A 13,671-nucleotide genomic window follows, 5' to 3' on the forward strand; every position below is an offset into this window, starting at 1 on the left:
TTCCCTTTCCCCTGTGTGGAGTAGCAGGCCAGGGCCATGTTACCACCGGCCGACCTCTCCACCTTTTCCTCATTAAAATTCCTTTCTCTCTCTCCCGTACCAAAGTAGGGCTGCAATGTAATGCATACAATTCTGCTGTGCTATAAAAACATTTACCTTTCTTTTCTAAAGTCAGCTCCGTGCAGGTGCATGACAAACAAAACACCGAGATTACACACTTGTTGCCTTCTGAATCCAACAGTGTTCCTGGCTTTTGAAGGCTAAATGAGAGTTCGAACTAAGCAATGGTTAAATACAAATGCACCTCCGATTCACAAAAATGTGAAAATGCTTAGCAAAATATTACGCCTATCCTCATAAATAACTTGCAAACAAGAATCTAATTATCCCAGGTACTTTCTTGTAAGAAAATAGGACACCAAGACAGTGCCAATCCCATTATGGCGGGCTTCTCCCACAGTAAACAATCCATTAATGGCACTCCTACAATGTATACGACAAGAAGCTATGCCACCAGCAGTCATTTTGCCTATTACAGCGTAGCCTTTGCAGTTCCACTGAATGCGAGAAAATAGCAAACAAAAGTTTGTCTCAAAGTCTCACAAAGAAGCTAACCTTCTCCGTTGGGCCCCTGAAGGAATCTTGTAAACAATCATGCGCAGTCAAGAATGCTTCCCACAAAAGGACAGACCCAACCCGCTGTCCCCGTTATATGAATAGCAGTTCTCTAACTGCACCGTCTTGTTTCAACACAGTCATATCCCCATGCAATCCTGTTCAGCTTTATCAAAAGCCCTGTTACCGCGGCCAGAAACGGCCGCTAACACCGCTCCTTTGGAGCACATGATAAGCACGTCCGCTGGCTAGCACGGCCGGAAGTGGAATGCCCAGACAATCGCCGCAGTCGATCACACCTCATGTTAAACTGCAACACACACTCGTGCTGTGCACAACCCATTGTCTTCATCAACTACTATCAAACTAATATTTATTCTTTGAGCTGTGTGGCGGAATCCAGTAAAAGAAAAACCATTGGAACCAATTGGATTTCCAATGGGTTCCAATTGGATGAGTTCAGTTTCCAACTGGTTCCATTTCGAATTGTCGATGGGGAGAACGAAAGTCATTCAAGGTGATTCATGCTTCCATGTCTCGCTCTTACGCTGGTGCCTGGGAAACCAATAAAGTCCAATCAAAGTTAGCGCTTTTCCCTTGTCCTTCTCTATTTTTTTGGTAGGGTAAGGGTTCTTCTCTATTTTGCCTGTCTTTCATATGTGCTATAATGCTTCCGGAAACTGTGACCCATCTGGACCCTCTGCAAGTTCTGTTAAATCAAGAGCAGGAAAGACAAAAATATGCCTCACCAGCATCGCGCGTTGACGAACGCGCGACGTTCAAACCAGACTGCTCACCTCTTGGCTGCGTTCGGCGCACAAGTTGGCTGAACCCTGCCCGGCGATGACGAGCCAGTCCGCGCGAGTCCCTGTCCGACAACCGCTGGTCGCAGCGTATGACGAGTCTTGGGCCACGGTGCTACATTCCTCGTGCCTATCTTTGCCCCGGGTGTCCTCTTCGTGCTGCTGCTGCCGTCGACCGCCGCAAACTGCGTCGGGAAGCAGGCCTCACAAGCATCGCGCATTGACAAACACGAGCGGCGTTGAAACCAGACTGCTCACCTCTTCGCTGCGTTGGGCGCTGCAAGTTGGCTGACCGAGTCCGCGCGGCTCGCTCGTCGACAACCACTGGCCGTAGCGTATGACGAATCTTGGGCCACGGTGCTACATTCCTTGTGCCTATCTTTGCCCCGGGTGTCCTCATCGTGCTGCTGCTGCCGTCCACCGCCGCAAACTGCGTCGGGAAGCGGGCCTCACAAGCATCGCGCATTGACAAACACGAGCGACGTTCAGTCGGCATCAAAGTAGAAAGGTTATCACTGCCCTCCATGGGTTTTTAACGATGCGTCTGGTGCTTCATTATAGATAGAATTTCCTCTGGGGGGGTTTGAATCTGCACCAAAACTCAAAGGAGCTGTTCGAATGCAACGTGACACTACCGATGGTCTACAAAGGCTACGTATTTTTATAAGCCGAGCCCGAGTGTCACTGTGTAAATTTTACGTACTGAAATTTAATCAAGCAATCCTATTAATGCAAAAAACTCATAGGACAGCTATCACTGTATGTTTAGAAAAAAAGTTATTTACATATGTGGACATGCCAATATTACTGGATACATTGACTTTCACAACTAGACATGACACTAAGCATGTAAGGTGAGCCAATTAAAGATGTACTATAACTAGGAGGAATTGCTCGTGGCGATGTAAAACAGCTGGATAGCATACATATTTACAGAAAGTGAAATGGCAATAATTTGACACACCAAAAAAGACCTTAGCGCCACTTTGTCCTGTAAACAAGAACAAGGCGGTCGTTGTTCACAGAAATAAATGGGCATGACCATTGCCGGAGAAATTTCTCCTCTCCTAGTAAAATGAGTTCCTCAAACAAAAAACTCATCAGCTCCCGTCGAGGACGGCCGAGAATTGGCAACACAGCGCGGCGTCGAAAGCCACCGGCGACCGCGGCCCATCGACTGCGCCATAAATTAAAAAGGTCCCAAACAATTTATATGTGAGGAAAACAGCCGCTGGGGAAGCGGTCGCGGGAGACAAAGCACGAAATGCCCTGCCCACGGAATCCCTCATGAACAGGAGGCCAAAAGAGTCCGGGAGCGGGCTATTCGGACAGGCACTGGAGCGTAACACACCCCACCGCTCTACCCGATCAAAAGTAGGCAACGCTGCTCAGACACGTTCCAGACAAAGTCATCTAGATGATCTGGGAGGAGTGTCGAATCTAAGCGCGCCCACTGCACGTGGCGCACCGGTGAGCGGCTAGCCGCTGGCACAACAAGCAACAATGCCGAGCTCGTAATATCCACCACACGATCTGCGACGATGTCGACGTCCGTCAGGTGCTACTGCTGCTACATGCCTGAGAAAGGCACTGGCGAAGCATAGAAAGTGGTAGTCTGGTCTCAGTGGAGTCCATGGTTAACGAGGCCACGGGATCCAAAAAGCGTAATGAAGGGCCCAGAAAGTACCGCGTAAGGGTTCGCGCCGGAGACGCGTCCCGCAGCAGGATACGCAAAATACCCTTCAAAGCGAACAGTGAGGACGTGATAGTCAAATTTGGAAAGGAAAACCCACTCCCGTGGTTGTCCAAGAACAGCACGAGCTACAACCTCGGTTCCGCGGGACAAGCACCTATTATGACGGGCTGAACCAGGTAGCACCTCTCAAGCAGAGGCAGTTGAAATGTCTGCGCCCTTCGCAGACGAGCTTTAATGCCTTTGACGACCGAAGACCACACACCATTCCATATTCAAGCACAGTCGTAGGTCACGCCTAAAATGCGCATCTGCGTGCACCACTGCAAAAGTATCGCAGATCTTATACGAGTCTGGGGAGACCCCACAAAAAAGTAAAGACACTTGAGTAATTCTACGCTTATGAAACAACATTCACACCCTAGAATCGCGAAGGAAGGTTAGTCGCCTCATCTTGGTTTATCACTGCCTGCAAGGAAAAATAACAATGAAGTTGCCTAATTGCGTCAAAGCTCATTCTACGAGAAGAACCACACATACGCAGGAACATTCACTGGCACCAATTTTCACCCGCACAAACACATTTAAAAATAGTTACTTCCCTAGAACTGTATCCGAATGGAATGCTTTACCTTCTGTCCAGCAATTTTGTAGCAGAGTTGGAACGTCATCTCTTTATTTCATGAGTTTGGTTTGTTTTGTGTTGCGATGCCTGTCTATATCCAATTCTGATTGATTCTCTGACTTATTAATATTATTTTCTTTCTATGCATATGCTTGTTATTTCTTGTATTGCAAAATGTTTCAATGTGCCCCTTCTGCTAGGACCATAGACGGTCCGCAGTATTTCAAATAAATAAATAAATAAAATTAAGCGCCGCCCCAGGCAAGCAGGTGCGCTCAAGACAAACATTTAAAATTTCGAGCAGGCTGTCTTCATCACCTAAGTAGAGAGTGATGCCATCAGCTTAAGCGGTGACGCGTACCCCTTCGCTGCCTGGCAAAGCCAGACCTCTAATAAGGGAATGGCGATCCAAAGGAAAGGCTCTAATGCTAAGACAAACAAAAAAGGGGAGAGCGCACAACCTTTGCGGACGCCCGGGTCAACATCAAATGCGGTACTTTCCCGACAGTCGAAGAAGAGAGTGCTCGAAATATCTTTGTACATCTCTTCAATGAGAAGCGCAAAAGAAGGTGGGAAACCGAAAGCATGCAGCGTATCGTAAATATACTCATGCTGTAAAAACTCGAACGCCTTCTCTTGGCTAAGCGCAGCAAGAAGACCCTGTGTGTGGCGCCGTAAATATACTCCAGGATATCTCCCGTTACAGAAGATAAGCTGATGGAGCAAACCTAGTGGCCACTGCTCCTTCAGACGGTCGCAGTCACCAGGCACGGCCCCAACAACCGAAAAACGCAAGACCCGCGTGAGCCATTCTTTATAGCTGGCTTCGTGAAGGATGCGCACATCCAAACGTCATGGTCTCTGAGGAGACACTCCCAGCGCCGGAACTGCGAGTGACAGAAGAAAAGGGTGAATGTTGGATATGTAGTACAACGGCGCGGATGTCAGCGTCATTACGTTAGCAGCACACACTCTCCCCAGAAGGCTCGTCGGAACATACGCCCTGTCTAACCTACTCGATGATAACACGCGACGCCAAGTCCACACAAAGACACTGCCATAGAGGAGCTCATAATCCTCAGTAAGCATAAACTGGTTGACTAGGCGGCGCAACTCGCGTGCATTCCATCCAGCCTGGCTTACCCTTACCGGGGCCCTGCACATCAGCGACCGTATCGAGCACGCAGTTGAAATCGCCCAACATTCAATTCAATTCATTTATTTCACCACATATTTACGTGGTTGGAGCTCTTGGGCAAAAAGCTGCTCGGGGCAGCTTGACGAGGCCCAAGAGACCGTAACATCACAACATTATGATCTCCAAGAAAATACACATCTAGATCTTTAAAGAATGTGCTTACCAAATTAGCATGCGCAGGTCCATAAATGCAAAGTGCGTTAAACGTGCAGTCGAACGCCAGCACGCGTTAAAGCGCATCATGGATAACATGATGATCGCTCAAGAGTTAGCGGTTCAAAACAAGAACGCCAACTCCGTTAGAACCCGTGCTGGCGTGCGAAAAGAAGGCATCGATGCCAAACCTCAGCTTTAATTTGAACACGCCACAGAGGCGCAAAAAATGGATTTCGTGCATACTGACGATATCGCAACCCGAGAAACGAGCGAAGGCGACCACCTCTGCCTGACATTGCGGAACCTCTGCACGTTGAGAGTAATAATCTGAAGTGCATTCATTTTGGGAATGAAAAATCAAACGTGAAGAGTCGCGATCTTTAGGCAATACACAGCACGCTACGAACGGCGCCAAACCGTCTCACTTTTTGCGAAAAGTCGGACCTGAGGAGGCCCGAGTCCTCTCTGGCGGACCGGCAAAATTTTCCGAGTCCGTCGTCGACGTATGTGGACGCTTTTTAGCTGGAACTCAAAGCGACCATCTCAACATCCGACGACTGTGTGTTACAAGTGCTGGCGCTAATCCTCGGTATAGAACAGGACGGCGACCGCACAGGTTCAGCGTCAGGTAATGGTCTTGGCTCCTGTCCAAGCGATGACGAAGAAGACGGCGACCTCTGCTCCTGCTCGGGCGCGATGTCAGTGTCGTCAATGACGGGGTTGACTGAAGGTGGTGAGGACTGCAAGCTGCTCTCGTCGCCATCGACCTCGGCTATGTTAGCGTCCCTGCTCAAAATCGCAACGCTGGCCGCGGGCTGCAGCGCGAGCTCCGACAGCGGCGTGTTCTCAACAACAGAGATTTGCAGGGCCACTGTGGGCTCGGCCTCCGTAGCAGCAGGGACGCTTCGAGAGACAGAGGCTGACGCAACAGGCGCCTTTACTGTCCGCTCGCTTGGTGCAGCACTGGACGCATCGACAGCAGACACCGGTTCTTCCACACTGACGCTGAGACGCAGAAGAAGTGTGTCGTAAGCCTTCCAACCGAGCGGAGACGCATCGAGAAGCAGCGAGGTCCGTGCCAAAGCCCAGAGCGAAAGACGCCGGTCCGTTTATTGCAGCCAAATATATACAGGCAAAGACGTCACGGTTCTCACGTGACTCGAACGCAGACGCATGTCAGCACATCCCCCTTTTTGGACAACATCAGAAATCCCGTTATAACATTTGAGACATTCACTACATCACAGGCAAACGTGCGAACTTTACAACCAGGTGACAAAAGATTTGTTCAGTTCAAAAGAAAGAAACACTCCTCAGACCGAGAACGCCCCCACACACAAAAGATCACTCATCATATCCCCAGCCAACGGGAGGGCGAACTTCTCTTCCCGACCTGGTCACCGTGACTGAAGCCGAAGGCACCTGGCGTTCGGCTTTTGCCTCGGCCGGACAGCTGTTTACACTGACAGGCGCGTCCCTGACTGACTAGCCTGGCTCCTCTAGACCATGTTCATTGGGGAACTCATAACTTCCTTTTGCTTTCCCAACAATTGGCAAGCGGTTTAACATTCCTCGATTACGGCGCAACAGAGCACCTTATTCTGTGCGTACTACGAAGGACCGCGGGGTAGCTGCAGCACAAACTACAGTGGCCCTGGTTTTCAAGTCTTGAACCCACACAGGATCACCGACCTTCAACCGAACGAGATCCCTAGCACGATGACGTTTGTTCTAATAACGCGCTTGCAATTTTCGATTCGAATGATCCTTACCTGTAACATCAGTTATTCTACTCTGTGTTGGGCCCCGCAGCTGAGGTGCCATCGGAACGCGAGTCCTTAGGCGTCGACCCATCAGGATTTCTGCAGGACTGTAGCCCAGCACTCCTGGCGTCGCCCTGTATGCGAGAAGTGCGAGGTAGGGGTCTTTCGATTTAAGTATAAGACGCTTGATTGATTGCACCATTCTTTCCACTTCCCCATTAGCTTGCGGGTGCCTTGGGCCTACAGTGACGTGACTGAAACCATACTCAACTGCAAAAGTTTCAAACTCGGAGCATGAAAATTGCGGTCCATTATCTTTCACTACCGTTTCCGGAATGCCATGACGAGCAAAAATGCTCTTCATCCTTTCTATAACGGTTGGAGCTGTAGTTGAAGGCAGAAGCACTACATAGTGGCGATTATTGTAACGCACAAGTCAACACCAACACTTTCCCATGCAAAATTCATAGTAGCTCCCCGTAGGGGTGTCTGATTCATGCATGGTGAGTTGCGACACCACGGGTACCTAGCATCCGCAGGGACATCCCGCAGGGGGATGATGGTGAGCAGTGCGTCACCACGGACCCGAGCACCCGCGCTTAGCCGTGCGTGGCATCGCCGTGTCCAGGGAAAATCCTGGTGGTTGAGTCAATGCCGAGCGTTTGGACCTTTAAGGCCCCTCGGCGGAGGCAACACACCACTTTGGCCCCAGCTTCCCGTAGACGGCACCTCCGGCCTGACCCGACCGGAGGGAAATCGCCAGTCGCCTTTTCCTTTCCTCCTCTCCATCTTTCACTTTCCTTTCTTTCTTACAACTCTCCTGTCTCCACTTTACTTCTTAGATCTTCCTTTTTTCCTGGCGGCTAACCACCTTGTGTGGCCAACTAACCTGAGTTGCTTCATATTTGGTTAGAGTTGGTGTGTACAGCTGGCGTGGGCGGGGCTTGCTTGCAAGTTCCTCTCGCGTCCCCTCGTTGGGCTCCATGGTGGGTGGCTGGCACCACGGCCGAACAACACATATTTTTCATGGCTATCCTCCCTTTTTAAAACCAGATCGCCCTCACAAAACAGGGCGAAACGAAGCAACCATAGAGTATTTTCAAAAACCAAAATCATTTCCAAAGTTCCATGTTCTTCATTGTGAAGAAACAGAAAAAACCGCAAGAACCATGTCCCCTTTCTTAGTGTCAAAAAGTCTTGGGTCTTGCCTTGGGTCCCGGGTACAAACTCTCTAAAATGCCTGGTGGTGACCTGCTCCTTGAACTCAGAGACATTGCCCAATACTCGAAACTTTCAAGCCTAGTATCCATCGAGGAAATCCCTGTATCAATCACAGCACACCGATCTCTCAACACCGTCCGTGGTGTGATATCCGAATCAAATTTCATTGACCTGACCGAGAAAGAAATGCTTCATGGCCTCAGAGAACAGAATGTCATAAGTGTATATCGAATCAAAATAAGGAAAGTCAACAAAAAGATACCTACAAAGCACCTAGTACTGACGTTGGGAAAGCTTTTGAGGAGCAGAACGAAAATCATTCAAGGTGATCCATGCTGCCGTGTCTCGCTCCTATTCTGCTGCCTGGGAAACAAATAAAGTCCAATGAAAGTTAGCGCTTTTCCCCTGTCCTTCTCTATTTTGCCTGTCTTTCATATGTGCTATAATGCTTCCTGAAACTCTGAACCATCTGTACCCTCTGTAAGTTCTGTTAAACCAACAGCAGGAAAGGCAAAAATATATTCCTCACCAGCATCGCGCATTGACAAACACACGCGACGTTCAAACCAGACTGCTCACCTCTTGGCTGCGTTCGGCGCTGCAAGTTGGCTGAACCCTGCCCGGCGATGACGAGGCAGTCCACGCGGCTCGCTCCTCAACAACCGCTGGCCGCAGCGTATGACGAATCTTGGGCCACGGTGCTACATTCCTCGTGCCTATCTTTGCCCCGGGTGTCCTCTTCATGCTGCTGCTGCCGTCCACCGCCGCAAACTGCGTCGGGAAGCAGGCCTCACAAGCATCGCGCATTGACAAACACGCGGGTTCGCTCAGTCGTTATCAAAGTAGAAAGGTTAGCACTGCCCTCCATGGGTTTTTAACGATGCATCTGGTGCTTCATTATAGATGGCATTTCCTCTGGAGGCATCATGGTTGAAAAACAGCGCACAAAAGACTAGAGACAAGAGTAAAGGCAACGACAGGACAAGCGCTGAACTCACCACTATGGCTTTATTGCAAAAACCTGGGTATATAAGGAAGGCACAATACATGAAAACAAAATTAAACGAACAAAACTAGGGCAATGATAAAACTAGCGTGCGCCCGAAGCCCAAAATCTGCCAAGAAACGTGATCTCGTTATCACTTAAAGCAAACTAAGGTTTGCAAACGCAGCCCTGTTGCTCTGTTGCGATGAAGTATGCCTCCGCTACTTCCCGCGTGGTTTGGTCTCTGTTGGTATACAACACCTTTGCTTGACTTAACAAAGCAGTGCACTTTTTCTTCTTGTTTTTCATCACTGGGCACCCCTTACAATGAGTAACAAGATAAGATTGGTCATTGAATTTATCTAAATTGTTATTGTGTTCTTGCAAACGCTTGTTCAAGCAACGGTCGGTCTGTCTGATGTAGCGGGCTCCGCAGGAAAGGGGAAAGCTGTAGACGACACACGTGCGGCAGTTGCCGAACGGATCCGTGTGCGCGACACCGCAACCTTTTTTCTTTTTCGACACTTTCTTCCTTTCTATCGCAGCACACACTTGTTTAAGCTTCACAGGAGCAGACAGCAATACATCAACGTTGAACCTTTTTCCTACATTTTTCAGTCCGTGGGAGACCTGGTGCAAATATGGCACAACTAAGGTGCTTTTCTTTTCTTTTTCCGGACTATTGCGTGGTGCGTTCAGGGCCATCTGTCGCTTGAAGCACTTAAGTAATCCTGAGCAAGCCGATCGTTCACCATTGCATCTTGGTAGCCGGCATTCTTTATCCTCATGAGTTGTGATCGGAAACTGTCAGCAACACCATGGTGACAGGATTTTACCAATGCATACCTCTGGAGGGTTTGAATCTGCATTAAACTCAAAGGAGCTGTTCGAATGCTACATGACACTACCGATGGTCTACAAAGGCTACGTATTTTTATTAGCCGAGCCCTAGTGTCACTGTGTAAATTTTACGTACTCAAAATAAATCAAGCAATCCTATTAATGCAAAAACCTCATAGGACAGTTATCACTGTATGTTTAGAAAGAAAATTTATTTACATATGTAGACATGCCAGTGGTACCGGACACACTGACATTCACAACTACACATGACACTAAGCATGTAAGGCGAGCCAATTAAAGTTGTACTATAACTAGGAGGAATTGCTCGTGGCGATGTAAAATAGGATGGCATACATATTTACTGAAAGTGAAATGGCAATAATTTGACACACCAAAAAATACCTTAGCGCCACTTTGGCCTATAACCAAGAACACGACGGTCGTTGTTTACAGAAATTAATGGGCATGATTGTTGCCGGAGAAACTTCTCCTCTCCTAGTAAAATGAGTTCCTCAGACGAAAAACTCATCAGCTCCCGTCGAAGACGGCCAAAAATTGGCACACATCGCGGCGTCGAAAGCAACCGGCGACCGCGGATTATCGACTGCGCCATAAACTAAAAAAGATCCGAAACAATTTATATGTGAGCAAAACAACCGCTGGGGAAGCGGCCGCGGGAGACAAAGCACGAAATGCCCTGCCCACGGAATCCCTCATGAACAGGGGGCCAAGAGAGTTCGGGAGCGGGCTATTCGGACAGGTACTGGAGCGTAACACACCCCACCGCTCTAACTGATCAAAAGGAGGCAGCACTGCCCAGCCACGTTCCAGACAAAGTCATGTAGATGGTCTGGGAGAAGTGTCGACGCTAAGCGCGCCCACTGAATGTGGCGCACAGGTGAGCGGCTAGCCGCTGGCACAACAGGCAACAATACCAAGGTCATAATATCCACCACACGCTTTGTGACGATGTCGACGTGAGGCGCTACTGCTGCTGCATGCCTGAGAAAGGCACTGGCGAAGCATAGAGAGTGGTGGGCTGCTCTCAGTGGGGTCCATGATTAATGGGGCCACGGGATCCAAAAAGCGTAAAGAAGGGCCCAGAAAGTACCGCGTAAGGGTTCGCGGCGGAGACGCGTCCCCCAGCAGGATACGCGAAATACCTTTCAAAGCTAAGAGCGAGGACGTGATGGTCAAATTTGGAAAGGAAAACCTTCTCACTCCCGTGGTTGTCCAAGAACAGCACGAGCTACAACCTCGGTTCCGCCTGAACAAAAAAAAAAGAACTAGCCTGCATCCGGCTTATGACACGGATGCGTGGTTTAACAATGTGATAAAGGTATCAGTAGGCACCTATTATGACGGACTGAACCAGGTAGCACCTCTCATGCCGAGGCAATTCAAATGTCTGCGCCCTTCGCAGGCGAGCTGTAATGCCTTTGACGACCGAAGACCACACACCATTCCATATTCAAGCACAGTCCTAGGTCACGCCTAAAATGCGCATCTGCGTGCACCACTGCAAAGGTATCGCAGATGTAATACGAGTCTGGGGAGACCCCACAAAAAAGCAAAGACACTTAGAGTAATTAAGAGCCGCCCCAGACAAGGAGCTTTGCTCAAGACACACAATTAAAATTTCGAGCAGGCTGCGTTCATCACCTAAGTAGAGAGTGATGCCATCAGCTTAAGCGGTGACGCGTACCCCTTCGCTGCCTGGCAAAGCCAGACCTCTAATAAGGGAGTGGCGATTGACTGCCAAAGGAGAGGCTCTATTGCTAAGACAAACAAAAAAGGGGAGAGCGGACAACCTTTACGGACGCCCGGGTCAACATCAAATGCGGTACTTTCCCGACAGTCGGGGAAGAGAGTGCTCGAAATATCTTTTTACATCTCTTCAATGAGAAGCACAAAAGACGGTGGGAAACCGAAAGCATGCAGCGTATCATAAATATACTCGTGCTGTAAAAAATCGAACGCCATCTCTTGGCTAAGGGCAGCAAGAGGACCCTGTGTGTGGCGCCGTAAATATTCTTCAGGATATCTCGCGTTACGGAAGATAAACTACGCATTTCACAACTTGGGATGGAGCAAACCTAGTGGCAGGAAATGACTGACGTGAGGAAAGCCAGTAGGGGACGAACGAATCATTTTGTTAATACTTGGTAATTTGAATTTAGTAGGGTGATAGAGCGCCAGTGCGATGGACACGTCAACAAAGAAGGCTTTTGGGAGCGAGGACACTGCGGCTTCTTTTGAATGGTTCAGGAAAGGCGCGCTGAGTGAAGCAGATTTTTAACACTTCCGAGAAAGTGGGGCCTACATTATATCAGAATTGTAAATAGAACTCCAGAGGAAGGCTATCTGGCCCAGGCGCAGAGCCCCGTCCAACGCCGCGTTGATTTCACTTGTTGGCAGCGCCATAAGACCGTCACGAAGTTCAGTGGCAACCTGTGGCAAGCCTGCGAAAAATGGGTGTGCGGAAACGACATCGCGATCAACTAAAAGGACAGACTCAGCAATACCCCGGAAATGGCCTAAAAACACACTGAAATTCCTAACAACGGATTATGCCACAGCCCCGGCGGAAGATCTAAAGGCAGGGGAGCCTTGAGCGCACCACAGCTCCTGGCGCGCAAACGGAAACACCTCGGGATGAGCGGTTGGACTGCGTCGACAACGCCATGCAGCCGCTGTCAAAGAGGAGGCACGTAAAAGACGCTGTAGACGCTCCGAAAGCTCCTCTTTCCATGTGCACATAAGCGACGTTGGCAACGGGGTGCGCTGAGCTATACGCAGCTTCGCCGTCACCACACGCACCTCATCTGACACGCGAGCCCTAAGGGCTCGACCAGATGCGGCGCAATGGTGACGCCACTGCTCCTTCAGACGGTCCCAGTCACTAGGCACGGCCCCGACTACCAAAAAACGCAAGACCCGCGTGAGCCCTTCTTTAGTGCTGGCATTGTGAAGGATGCGCACATCCAACCGCCATGGTCTTTGATGAGATAATGCAGGCGCCGGAACTGCGAGTGACAGAAGAAAAGGACGATGGTCTGAAATATACCCAGTCAAAAAAAACCATTGGGATTCCAATTGGTTCCAATTGGTCTCAATGGGTTCCAATTGGAAATCTCATTCCAATTGGCCAGACCAATTGGTCAGTCCAATTGGAATGCCCTTTCCAATTGGTCAGTCCAATTGGAATGCCCTTTCCAATTGGTCAGTCCAATTGGAATGCCCTTTCCAATTGGTCATCCCAAATGGACACTGCAGTGCTCCAATTGGTTCCAATTGGAATTCAAATCCCAATTGGGCAGTCCAAGTGGACAGCCCAATTGGAATGCTCATTTTGGATGTCCCAATTGGTTTCCGTTAGAATTATCATTGCATTTGGACAGTGTTTATTAGTCATTGCTAATTTATTTGCCACATTCCAACTGTACACCCAGCAGTGCAAGCCATTTCATTTTTAAATTTCATTCAATTTCCTTTGTTTTTTTGTCAATTTTGCCAGTACAGCAATTTTTTCTTTCAGAAAATTTTTTAAAGCAAACAGTCTTGAATGAATTCGAGACAGTTGGCTATTAGCAATTCCTGTGAGGTTAAAAAGGCTAAATATTTAAAATGGATGTTACATCAAACATCATTTTCCTGATATTGATATCTGCTTTTAGTACTTAAGCCTCATATCACATGAAGCAACAATCAATTTTTTTCCAGATTAAGTGTACTTGTTGGTGATGCAAGGCACATCAGTTACAGGATT

The sequence above is a fragment of the Amblyomma mixtum genome, chromosome 4 (assembly GCF_055824585.1).
Source record: "Amblyomma mixtum isolate Tamu chromosome 4, ASM5582458v1, whole genome shotgun sequence".
NCBI classification, from domain to species: domain Eukaryota; kingdom Metazoa; phylum Arthropoda; class Arachnida; order Ixodida; family Ixodidae; genus Amblyomma; species Amblyomma mixtum.